We start from the raw sequence: 14117 nt of genomic DNA on the forward strand, positions 1-14117 counted from the left end.
GTGAAGAGAAGCCACTGGAGGGAGGAGAACATAGAGATGACATTTAATAGGCCACTGGACTGTGAATCTCGAGGACAAGAATGTCATAGGCAGTGTTCACAACATGCTTAAGTGACCAGGCAAGAGGCATGGAGTTAATCTTGAGTCCCTCCGAGCTCAGGCTGAGGCCTGCTGAGCTGAGCATGCTGCTTGAAGGCTCTCAGTGTACACTCTGTGCCTGTGTGTTTCAAAGTGAGATATTTTAAAGGTTAACTCTACGGTACAGATTATTGGGAAGACTATGTGGTAAAGTGTCCAAAAAAACTTCTGCTACTGATATTTTTAAAGTCTTTAAATTGGGAGACCCCAAAATTTAGAATTAAGGACTTCTAGTCTGATTTTTCACCTTGGAATAAATATTCCAGCCCTGTGGACACGGTTACTTCTTTCTTTATTGACTTCCTCTGTTGCTTGAATCACATAGTGGAATCAATAATCTCCTTCTGTTTCAAGGCCATTGAGCAATGGTTAATTTCTGACACACAAAATGTGGTATCCGTGTGTGCACACCTAATGTTGAGAGTCACTGACAGAATTCTTGGGGTATCAGGTGCTCACTTCCTTTCTGGTGTCTAGATTAGAGTGTAATCCCATTAAACGCTGGTTTAGAACATTGTACTCTTCCTTCATAGCTCTTATCAGTGCTGATAGCGCTTATCATACTTTTGTTCATGTATTTATGTGTATGATGATTTACACACATAAATAATTTGTTTAATAGCTGCCCCCTGCATCTAGCCTATAGGCTCGTCTAGTGCAGGGCTGGTTCTGTTTTGGTTATCATTTTATCCCTAGCATGTAGCTCAGTAATAGGCATATAGTATGTACTCAGTAAATTGATGACCATCTGTTATTAATGATTGGATGTATAAGTGCATTATGGGGAGGAAGTGATGGGAATTTAAAAACAGAGGGGAGAAGCCACAATGGCTCCCACATTATCCTTTTCAGTATGGTGATGTCATTGCTGACACAGAAATATCTCCTTCATCCAGTCTGATGCTGGTTAAAGAGCAGAGTGTGGGGACCCACAGGGAAGTGTCACTGCATCTACTTAAGTGACATCATTTTATAAGGCAAAAATACTTGTCTTGTCAAACAATCTAAACAAATTAGCAGCAGTGTTGTCCAGAGAAGTGAAATGGCCCTATGAGCTTACGGCTAGAAAAGGGTTCATATTTAGTTTAGCTGTGGAGGTGGGTCCAGGTCAGTGTACCCAGGAACTCTGATGACAAATACTCTTGAAATCATATCTGATTAATGGCAAATGTGGGAAGTAGGCCAATTCTCAGATTTGAGACTTTTAAAGTTAAATTTAGGACTCGCACATCAAAGTGAATTTCCTCTGCTCTAGTTCAAAGTAGGTATGTGTCCAGGTTTCTGATTGTGCTTTATAAATAAATAATTCTGTGAGGAGTGAAAATTTGTACCAACATCTACTCCCACCAGCAGTGAATCAATGTGTCCATTTTCTCACATCATCCCCTAAACTGGGCATCATTATTTAGTTATTATTACTATTAGTATTATTATTTACCAAATTGATAGGCATGACCCCTGCGAGGTTTCTGTTTGTGTGTTTCATGTGGAGGGTGTGCATTCTCTCATATACCTTGTTCTTTTGGACATTGTTGTAGTCAGCTTTACCGTCCCCTGCCTGCCCTCGTTGCTGTCATCCTCTGATCAACTGACAAAGCTCCCACCGCCAAACCACCACTGCCCACACACTGAAGACTTTGAGTCTCCCTTCCTCCTCAACACTACTCTGGCCTGGTGATTTCAGGCCCGGGTGACCCAGTCAATGCCCTAGTCTCTCTGTTCTTGACTTTCCGACCTTCAGTGACCCACTCATCCACCTACTCCCCCCCGCCCCACTTTGTTTTTTTTGCTGAGGAAGATTGGCCATGAGCTAACATCTGTGCTCATCTTCCTCCACTTTATATGGGACACCGCCACAGTATGGTTCTACAAGCAGTGCGTCGGTGCACGCCTGGGATTCGAACTGGCGAACCCCGGGCCGCCACAGTGGAGTGCGCGCGCTTAACCACTTGTGCCACTGGGCCGGCCCCCCTACTTCACCCCCTTGCACGACTCTACCCTGGATCCTATTGTGACCTGGCACTCGTTCACCTCGGAAAGTTAAATTCATACATTCTCCACACTATCCTTCTAGCTCTTCATCCAGTTACTCTCTTTGCATTTGTTCTTGATCTTGGGGAATATTCAGCTCCTTGCTACTCTTCTGCTTTCTTGTTATCAGTCGCCTCCTGTCTTAACTTTTACTTTTTTTCATTTTAGTTCAGCTTACATGGTTCATCACTTCAGTCAGTCTTGACTCCCTTTTCCTCTGTTCCACCCACCTGGAAAAAAAAACCCAACTCTGGAACAATTCACTTCCTACCTCCTCAGTGTCAGTATCTTGGCTCCTCATTTCTGGGGAGAAAAGCGCACAGCCGTGAATAGTGGTGCCTCTCTACCACGTGGAATCCAGTGTCAACTGAACTTCCAATGATGCCTGATAGTCCTTCCATGATTCCCTACTCTACATTCTCTCCTGTTTCCACCACAGCTATGTCAAACCTGCCCTCAATCCCCCAACTGAACCACTTCCCCTCTTAGTCTTAACATATGCTTCCACTCTCAACTTTTCCAAGGATGTAGAAGCCATCCAACGGGAAGCCCATGAGGCTCCTGCCACCAAACCAATAAACATCTCTATATTTGTCCATATTTTCTTTAATGCCTTCTCTATCACATTTCCTTCTGCCGTCTCAGGCTCAATGATCTCATCTTTCCTGAGGTTTCAAACTTTCACTGTTTCCTCACTCCATATTAATCAGTATTTAAATATGCTTATACTACCCTCATCCAAAAAAATAAATAAAAAAGAAACAATAAAAATCCTTTCCTAGACTCCACATCTTCCTCCAGATACTGTGCTATTTTGCACTTCCCTGAAATCACCAAACTGTTTACCATCGGGTCTGCACTTGCTCATTGCATTTCCTCATTTCCGGCTCACTGTTCAATCCACTAAAAACTGACTTCTGCCTTTGGCAAAACCATTAAGGCTGTTACTAAATCCAAAGGTTACTTCCTAATCTTCGTTTTTCTCAACGCATCAGCAGTTTACACTCTCCACATTTGTTTTCTGCCTTGCTCATGACTTTTTCTCAGTTCCCTTTGTGCACTCTCTTCCTCTATCCAATCTTAATAATTGATGTTCATAAAAGTTTTGCCCTGAATCCTCTTTTCTTCTCTCTCAATGGGCTTATCCACTGCAAGATTCTATTATTGTTTATTTATAACTAATTACTGCTTAATCAGTGTCACCAATACAAGTCTTTACCTTGAACTTCAGATCTTGTAACAGATTGCAAAAATGTCCACTGTTCTTTGCTTCTCCTCATATCCTTATTTTTTGCAATGAGACTTCGTTGTTCCTTCCATCAAGTAGTAGAATCTATTTTTCCTTCCCTTGAACCTGGGCTGGCTTTATGATTTGCTTTGTTGCACAGAATGTGGCAGAGGTGATGGTGTGTAATTTTCAAGCCAGATTAAAGATGGCTTGTGGACCTAAAGTTTATCTCTTGGAAGACTGTCACTGCCATGAGAACAAGCCTTGGCTAGTGAGCTGGAAGTTGAGAGAGCCTGTGGAACAGCTTACTAGGTAGCTGACCTCAGACATGCAAACAAACCAAGCCTAGTCCAGACCAGAGAAACCACCCAGCTGAGCCCAGACTAAACTGTTGACCTGCAGAATCATTAGCAAAACAAATAATTGTTTTAAACTGTGAAGTTTTGGGGTGGTTTGTTATGCAACAACAGCTAACTGCTGCAGGTCTATCAGTATTTATAAAAATAGCTAGTATTTACTGGGCACATTCTCTGTGCCTGTTTGTCTTAGTCTGTTTGGGCTGCTATAACAAAATACCACAAACTGGATGGCTTATAAACAACAGAAATTTGTTTCTCACGGTTGTGGAGGCTGGCAAGTCCAAGATCATGACACTGGCAGGTTGGGTGTCTGGTGAGGACCCATTTTCTGGTTCACAGATTGTGCCATCTAGCTGTATCCTCACATGGCAGAAGGGGTGAGGGAGCTCTCTGGGGCCTCTTTTGTAACAGCACTAATCCCATTCCTGAGGGCTCCACCCTCGTGACCTAACCACCTCCCATGGGCCCGCCCGCTAATACCATCACCTTGGGGGTTAGGATTTCAACATACGAATTTTGGATGGACACAACTATTCAGTCCATAGCACTGTTCTAAGTACTTTAAATCTATTTTAGATTTAATCCTTACACCAATATTATGAGCTAAGCACTACTATCATCAGCCGTCATTTTCTAAATGAGGAAACTGAGGCACAAAGATATTAAGCATCTTGCCCAAAGTCATGCAGCCAGTAGGACTTGGACCCAGACGGTCCGTGCTCCTGACCCTAAGTTACCTGCTGTGTACCTGTACTGTGCTACCTGCTGTATACTAGTGTCACAGGCACTCAGATAAAATGGGACTTTGCTGATATTTCCCCATATAAAAGCTTTCAGTAGTTCCCTGATTGTCAGGCTAAAAAGAGTCTAATCATCTTGAACCATCTTACATCACCCAGTTGTTTTAGCCCTGTTTTGCATGGCTCCACTCCAGCCACACTGAACTACTTGTTATCTCCTGCCTACTCTGTGGCCTTCATGATGCCGCTTTGTTTTCTATTCTGTGGTTCTCTGCTTGGGAGGCTTTCTCCGTCTGATAACCCTCAGGACACAGTCAATGCTATTTTGTCTATGAAGTTATCCCTCCTCATCTCCGCTTCAAACATTGCTCCATCGTTCTTGTTCCACACTTCTTCATTTATGGCCCTTATCATAGTTGTATTTCATAGATGTGTGCTATGCTTGTTTTCTCCTCTAGAAGGTAAGCTTACCTGGAAAAGGAGCTGTGACTTAGGGTTTTATTTGTTCTTCCCAAGTGTCTCCTCCAACCATACCAGGAACCAGCAGAGTGCCTGGCACGTCCTAGATGTGCCATCGCTTGCATTAATGAATACATTAGAATGTCAAGGAACCAATTTTCATCACAAAGGAATGAAGCTCTCAAAGAATCTGTTTCAAAAAATATAGGTTACAGAGTAAGGGATGGAAAGTTTGTATTAGTAAATTAACCCTGGTCTTCTTCAAAATAAATTTTCCAAAAATGTTTAACTCCTTCACCCTTTTACTTTATAACTAATCACCTTAGCTGCCAAAGGAGTAAGAAAGTATCTGGTAGTTCCAGGTATTTCTAAAGTCATCCTTATCTTTATAGATGAATAGTTACAATTATGAAATGACGAGAGAACGAATTCTATATAAATGAGGGAACCAGTGCTTACTTCTTTATTTTGTTGTCATTCTTAGAATCTTCCTTTGGGAAAAACTCACAAACTAAAAGTTTATATTCCATAGTAGGTAGCTGAAGCTTCTCAAATGAGGGTAGAAACTTGTAGGACAGATAATCAGTATGCACGCACACTCACACACCATCTGCAGTTTCCAAATCAGTTAATATCTTCAAATAAAATACGGTCAAGTCAATTGACTTTTTGAGCCTCTGCTTTCTCATAATGCCTACTTTATAGAATTAGAAACAATGTATATAAATTATTAGCACAGGGCCTTGCACATAGTAGGTATTCAGTGATTGGTCATTATTAGTTTTGTTATTACTATGAGAAAGGACATTATGTTTTCCTCAATTAATACAGTATCGTGAGGGCTTTCTCATGTCACTACATATACTTTTGAATCATCATTTTCCTGGGCTACAATATCCACTTTGTATTGAGCTCATAATGTTTTGAATAATTTTCCTTGTTCAAAATGCAATTTTTCTCCAGTTGTTCACTAACATAAATAACCCTTCAGGGAACATCTGTGTAAATAAAACTTTGTCTAAGGTTCTGTTTCTTTCTTTAGGGTGCATTCCTAGAAGACGAAATGCTGACTGTAAGTGTATAGACTTTGTATAGAAATTTCCTTTCTAGAATGTTAAATTGCTTTCCAGAACATTCAATCCAGTCATTTTCCCAATTGTGGTGTAAATTGGTGCAATCACTTCACTGTACTCTTGACAAGTGAAGGGTCTGTTTTCAAACTACTTCCTAATCTAATAGTCAAAATAGTATCCTATTGTCAATTTAATATGCATATTTGTTTGCCAGCAATTTCGAGCATTTCTATATCCTTGAAACACTTTGTTCACTGAGCTCCCTAGATAATCCACTCCTTTTCCTTCTGCTCTGCTGTTTGTTTCTTCTCAATCTCCTTTGCTGTTTGTTCTTCCTCAGCTCCTCGACTTCTTCATGTTGGAAGGTCCCAAGAGTCAGTCATTAAGTCACATTTTTTTCTTAATCTACATTCACGTCTTGGATGATCTCATTGGTCCCATGGCCTTAAATACCATGTTTATGTCAAACGCTCCCAAATTTTTATCTCCAGGCCAGGCATCTCTCTTGAACTTCAGACTCACGAATCCATTTTCTGTTTGACATCTTCAGTTAGATGTTTTAGAAAAATAAAATAAAAGACATTTCAAACACAAGATGTTCTCTACTGAGCTGTAACGTTTCCTTACAAACTCATTCATTTCTCAGTCTTGCTCATCTTTGGTAATGGCCATTCCGTTCTTCCTGACTCAGGCCCCAAACCGTGGACTTCTCTTTCTCTCACATCCCATATCTAACCCATTAGCAAGCTCTATTGGCTCTTCCTTCAAATATAGCCATGATCTGACCAATTCTCCAAATCTTCATTCTTTCCTTGTAATACACCTTTTTCTTTCTTTTTTTTTTTATCCTGTCTTGACCAGTTTTGAGGCCCTGGCTAGAGGCTGGTCTGTTTCCTTTCTCAAGGAGAGGATTAAGTCCACACCTCAACCACTTCCCTTACTGGGATCTCACACTCAGTGTCCACTATACATTTGCCCTCATTGCCCCAGGGCCAGGTACCAGACAATTAGGAATAGCCCCAATGCTCCAGAGCCAGCAAAATTATTCAAATCAGCCAATGCACGGGGACTCCATGGAAACCTAACCCCACCCTGCGTGGCATACTTAAACTTCCTCCTCCAGCTCCAGCTTGCTGTTAACTTGTTCCCTGTTGCAACCCTCTGTGTAACCCTGCCTGGTGGCTGTAATTAACAGAGTTCACCTTTCATTGTAACATCACTGTGTTATGTCCCACCATCACAAAACCTTCAAATCTTATAGAACATCCATTCCAGGCTCAGCGATGTTACCTCTCACCTGGATGGTTGCATCTGCCTCCTGACTGCTCTCTGTGCTTCCACCCCTGTCCCACCCAGAAGCCAGAGTAATCCTTTCCAGTTGGAAGTCATCTTGTCACTTGATTGCTCAGGGCTCTTCATTGGTTTTCATCTCACTCGGGATCACACTTGGCCTTGTTTTCTCTCTGACCTCCACCTGTGACTCTCCCTCTAATCACGCTTCACCAGCCACTCTGACATTCTTGCTGTTTCTTGAACATGCCAGGAATGTTCCCTCCGTGTGGCCTTTGTACTTGCCGTTCCCTTTGAAATAATCTCAGGTCATGACTCAACAGTCACCTTTTCTGATGACCTCTTTAAAATTAGAAATCCACTTCTCTAACATTCCTGATCTCTCTTCTCTGTTTTATTTTTCTACTTAGCATTTGTTTTCTAACTTGTTATATATAGGTATTCGTTAGATAACCCTTATATTGTCTGTCTTGCCCCATTAGAATATAAACACCTGAGGACAAGGGATTTCTGTTGTTTTCTTCCACATTTTATCTGAAAGGCAGCCCAGAGTAATGTATCTAGTCTCTGCCTCTTACCTGCTGGGTGTCTGTGGATCAGTTGCTCAATCACTAAGTTCTTCCACTTCCTCTTCTGTCACATGGTATCTTAGTCCGTTCAGACTGCTATAACAAAATACCATAGACTGGATGGCCTATAAACAACAAACATTTATTTCTCACAGTCTGGAGGCTGGGAACTCCATGATTAAGGCGCCAGCAGATTCACTGTCTGGTGAGAGCCCCTTCTTGGTTCATAGATGGCCATCTTCTCACTGTGTCCACCTATGGCAGAAGGGGCAAGGGAGCTCTCTGGGGTGTCTTTTTTAAGGGCACAAATCCCATTCATGAGAGCTCCACCCTCATGACCTAATCATCTCCCAAAGGCCCAATCTACAAATACCATCACACTGGGAATTAGGTTTCAATCTATGAATTTTAGAGCGACACAAATATTCAATCTATGGCACATGAGGATAGTTAAGAGCATCTGCCTAAGCAGGATAATAAGAGAATCCAATATTTTAATTAATATCTATAATGTGCTTAGATCAGTGCCTGGCACAATAAAAACAGTATGTAAGCAACCGTGATGTAAATATATCGCTAAATTTCCAGCACACAAAATAGTACTTGGCCCTTGGGGCTCAGCAAACATTCATTGAATGAATCTTCAAGATTAAATACATAGCAAATGAAAATCCAGCCCTTGAGTTAGAGGGTCTGCTGATGACTGTGTTTTGTTTGCTACACCCACATGAGCCTACTGTCACATTACAAAGAGACATCTGCTTTGTGTTGCTTCCTGAGCAGTGCGAGTCTTTGTGCAGGTGCATCCGTATTGTTGCAAGCAGGAGGCACGTGTCACAGAGTGGGGAGGGGAAGATTGGTAAAAGCCTCTGACTCTCCAGGGCTGGGGAACACTAAAAGAAATATGTATTTGGTCTTTGTCCCTGGTTCCTGAGAGAGCTCCTAAATCCTTTGGAATTTCTTGAGTGATAAGAGTGATAGGAGTGTCTTTTATTCTAATGAAGAGACTCTTGGTGGGCCCCTAGATAGCTTCAGGATGGGGACTGTCACCAGAAAGACCAAGGCATGATTAGAGGATTGGAACTTTCAACCTTACTCCCGATCTCCAAGGGGAGGAGAGACGCTGATTGCCAATGGCCGATGATTTGATCAATCATTCCTCTGTAATGGAATCTCCTTTAAAACTCTTAAATGATGGGGTTCAGGGAGCTTCCAGGTTGGTGAACACATCAAGGTGCTGGGAAGGTGGCACATCCTGAGAGGGCACGGAAGCTCCACGCCCCTCCCCCATACCTTGCCCAATGCATCTCTTCCATTGACTGCTCCTGAGTTGCATCCTTCATAATAAACTGGTAATTGTAATTAGACTGTTTCTCTGAGTTCTGTGAGCATTCTAGCAAATTATCAAACCCAAGGAAGGTTTCATAGGAACCGCTGATTTATAGTCAGTTGGTCAGAAGGATGGGTGGTCCAAGACTTGTGATTGGTATGTGAAGTGGGAGCAGTCTTGTAGGACTGAGCCCTTAACCTGTGGGGTCTGTGCAAACTCCAAGTAGTTAGTGTCAAAATTGAATTGAATAGTAGGACATTCAGTTGGTGTCCAGATAGTTGAAGAATTGGTTGGTGTGGGGAAAAAGCCCACACATTTGGTGTCAGAAGTGTTCAGTGGATAGAAACAGTTCAGAGGCTGGAATCTGTGACTTAGGCTATCAGAATAAAGCATGTTTGCACAAACCTAAAACATTTTACAGCTTATGAATTATATTTCAAACTACTTTGAGATATGTTGGAAATATTTTCCTCATTTTGCAAACCAGACATATAAAAATAGTTTTTAAATAACACTTGCCTGACTTTTCTGTAAAACCATAAAAAATGAATAAAGTAAAAAAAAAGCAGATATGTCTTTTTCTATAAAAAAATTCTGTAACCAAATATTCTTAATATAGCCTTGTGTTTTGGTATTTTTTATTTTTCATCACTTAGGTTTAAAGTTTCTTCATTTTCACTCTGATAAATCTCTTAGAACAAGGAAAGGCTAAGACCGACATAGACAGTGGAGAGAAATGAGATTTATAGGGAGAATGAGTAAGAAGAATATAAGGGGAGTAGCTTTTCTCCCAAGCAATTGCTAGTTTGAACTGCTTATTTCCCAAACTGTTCTTCCAGTTAATTGTTCCTCTCTACTTTTTTTGCCTTAAATTTATCTTCTTAAGGACTAAGACAGCATTTTTGCTCCCAAAATCAACGCATCTTTCATAGGCAACAATAATGATAGCATAACTAACTTTTATCGAGTATTATGGTATAACACAAGGCTAAATATTTCAGGTCATCTATTTGTCACATCAATTCTAAGAAGTAGGTACTAGTTTTTTTTTTTTTTTCACTGAGGCAGATATGCCTTGAGCTAACATCTGTGCCAATCTTCCTCTATTTTGTATGGGGATCGCAGCCACAGCATGGCTGACGAGTGGTGTAGGTCCATGCCTGGGATCTGAACCCACAAACCAGGGCCACCAAAGAGGAGTGTGCCTGACCCAACCAATATGCCATGAGGCTGGCCCCAGAAGTAGGCACTATTTTAATCTTCATTTTGAGGATGAAGAATCCGGGCTTTGAGAGGTCAGCTGTGCAATGTCACAGAGCTTATCCCCTTAATTGCTACATGGGTAGGTGTCAGATGGCCTGAAGTCTCATATTATTGGCAGAGAGAGAGACCTTGTCTCAGGAAACGGACATATGTAAACTTGAGAGTAGATGCTCCTCAGGAAGCTTTTGATATGGGGATCCTGGTTTGACGTTTATCAGAAGAGCAAGAAGCAACCACGGTTGGACCTTCCTTCCTGTGTTGGTGGTAACTGGATGTCTTCATGTCTCTGAGCCGTGACTGCCGGGTCAGTTATCAGTTGTGGTTTTATGTCAAGGAAATCAAACTGACTGCAATAAATGAACTCTCACCCCAGCGCCTCAATAAAGCTTCATATCAGAGCATAAAGTAAAAGCATAGAAAATCCATGTGGTTCCCCTCCCCCTCCACGCACACTTCCCTCTGCCACAGTTGATTGTCTTCTGTGCGACTGGGGTGTCTCCTATGGTATGGAAGCCTCATTTTCATTTTTCTCTCTAATGGCACTGCTCCTTTCTTATTTTCGCTACTACTATTTAACCCATTGAGACCTAGTCTTGTTCAAATAACACATTTCCTCAAAAAAATGACATCTAATTAAATTCCAAACGACACCATTTTACAAAAGGGATACTTCGTTTTTTGCAAGTCACTGTTTCTGTTTCTTGTGCTGTGCTCTTGCTTGTTCAGTACCTCACTTCAGATTTAAAACATTCTAGACAGAAATAAGATGCAAGCTTCCGTGGCATTTAGAATAATTTATGCATCTCATCCTCTTAGGCTCGCAGCCAAACTGTGGTGGGAGAAATTTGCTTCACATTCTATCAAGGCTTGCGCCACGATGAATCTTTTCAGAAGGAAATCTAAATTGCAATGGTAGAAAGAAATCTGGGAAGAAAAATAGCCCAGTGTTACTCTGCAACCCCAAAACATTTGTAAAGTTCACCGTCAAAACTGTCAGGAGAATATCTGGTAGAAGTTCAAAGGCTCTAAGTAAAGTTTGCTGCAAGTGCTAAGAGTAATGCTCATTAAAAAGGGGTCAGGCGCCAGCCGGCGGCATAGTGGTTAAGTTTGCCGGCTCTGCTTCAAGGGCCCAGGGTTTGCGGGTTCGGATCCCAGGCACGGACCTACGCACTGCTTATCAAGCCATGCTGTGGCTGGCGTCCCACATACAAAGTAGAGGAAAATAGGCATGGATGTTAGCCCAGGGCCAATCTTCCTCAGCAAAAAGAGGAGGATTAGCAACAGATGTTAGCTCAGGGCTAATCTTCCTCACACAAAAAAAGGGAGGGTCAATTAACATTTATCAAAAGATGTGGGCATCTGTGAAGTGTATTTTCTCTGGGAGGCCAAGTACATTTCTCTATGTTTTCAAAGTGATAGCAACTCAGAGGACATAATAAGCCCATCACTAGGTGGAGATTGGGGTTCCTACATGGCCTAGTGTTGCCAACATCATGGGACTCTCATTGGTCTTTGCTCTTTGACACATTTTTGAAACTTCCAAAAACTATAATTGCCCTACATTTGGATCAGAGAAACATATGTGTTGATGACATTTCTTAACATGCCCAGTGCCTGGATCAGGAAAATCAGCATCAGCTAAGGCAGTAGTTTCCTGTCAGTAATTCTATCTTTTCTCTATTTCTGCACGCTCGTCTGCCCTGCCTATATGCACGCTACACTCCAGGTCATGGGGTGCAGGTACGAAGTCTGGCCACCTGTAAATGGGAGGCATCAAGGAGGGTTACTAAACTGTTGGTTTCTGTTCTACCAGCTCCTTACACCTCCAAGGCACAAGCCACACTCCCGTGTAATGAGAACGCACTGGAACTGCAAGGCCGTGATATTTAAAAGCAGAGTTGGGTTCATGGGAGCCAACTGGCCGCATGACTGACATCTTCACAGTTTCCCTGATGACTAAATCAGGTGTTGATCTGCTTCCTTGGAGAGCTCTGAAATACTTCAATATCCTCTCGAGTTATCCAGAGGCAGTTTGCATTGAAATCTTCTCACTGTGGACTGCTTCAGACCTCGGAGGCTTTGCCTGTAGTTTCTGGCAATCTTGACCTTCCTCCCCACCGGATCTGAGATCTAGTTCTGCCCTTTACTGACACTTGACTGTGCCCACGGTGAAGGCTTCATCATGCCTCTGGTCCCCAGCTGAACGTGAAACCATCTGATCTTTCGGATTCCTTTCTTTAACTCAGATTTGCTGAGCTTGTAATAACCATATACTCTGAGCACTTACGAATTCATTAATTCTGAGGACAACCCAACGGGTTAAGTATTAACATCAAACAAACAAACAAAAAATCATTGGATCATTTACTTCAGGGACAACACCTTAAATTCAAAGCTCAAATAATTTAGTTAATAATTAAGTCTATAATGACCCGAAGGAAAGTCGTGATCTGTGTCATTTTCCTGTTTTATCCTCTTCATGGAGGAGGCTTAACCTCTACCTCAGGCAGTCTTGATTGTCTGGGTTACCCTGGGATTTTTAGAAGATAAGAAAGAGAGTTCTTGCTGTATATAAAGATGTGTAAACCTGGGCAGGTCCAGCTGATTTCACATGAAAATCTGTCAAATTGTGTTGTGCTGTGACTCTGGGGAGAAGGGAATGTATAATTTGCCGGAAGGGGTGGTTGCAGGAGAGTGGGGCATTTCATACATGCTGATGGGCTTGGGTTTTATTAGTGGAGGACTGAATATGTGGAGGCTAAGATCTGAGAACTAAGAAGGAGTAGAAGTCACGGAGCAGTAGGCAGACTTGAGCAGCTGTCTCCAGAGTGGTTTCCCAGCTTTCTCCCCTGCAATTCATCCATTACTTTGCCTACTGAGTGATCTTTCTAAAGTAGTTTGGATTATATGGTCCCTCTGCTTCAAAACTTTCCAGTGCATCTACCACTTTGAAGATACCTTCTGGAGTCCTATGGATGTCCTCAAGGGCTTTAACTCTCTGGCCTCAGCCTACTCTCCAGCCATCCTCTACTTGCTCCCTCTGCCCCAGCCAGTGCACTTGCTCACAGCCACCCTGTGCCTGGAATGTTGTCCTCTAGTGAAGGCCGACTCACCTGTCAAGACCGAGTTCCAGAATCGCTCACTCTATGAAAGCTCTCCTGACCACTTCCATACAGAATTAACGCTTCCCTCCTCTGTGACTTCACAGTACCATGTAAATATTTCTATCCTGGGACCTATCATCCTCAATCTGCCACATTGTTTAAATGTTTGTCTCCCCCACTATACTGTAGGCTAATGGAAAGCAAGGACCTAGTCCTTTTTGGTTTTGTAGCCCTGGAGTCACGCACACTGCATAGCGCAGGTTAGACGTTTACTAAATGTTTGTCAAAATAAACTGAGGGGGAAAAATTCCCAACTGCATGTCAGAAGGCTCTGATTTTGAAAAGAGTAGTTTGGAATAGGGGACCTGTGAGGAGGAGATCTGGTCTCCAGATTTATAAGAGGTATATTTACATCTAGTTTAAAAGTTGTATAATTGTCATAAGTATTTTCTTTCTTTAACATTTCCATTGCATTATTTAAAGACATGGCACACACTAAATGGTTTTTAAAAGCGCTGGCCTTAGTGTCTTTC

This window comes from Ceratotherium simum, chromosome 32, assembly GCF_057802395.1.
Source record: "Ceratotherium simum simum isolate JZ-2026a chromosome 32, ASM5780239v1, whole genome shotgun sequence".
Classification (NCBI taxonomy): domain Eukaryota; kingdom Metazoa; phylum Chordata; class Mammalia; order Perissodactyla; family Rhinocerotidae; genus Ceratotherium; species Ceratotherium simum.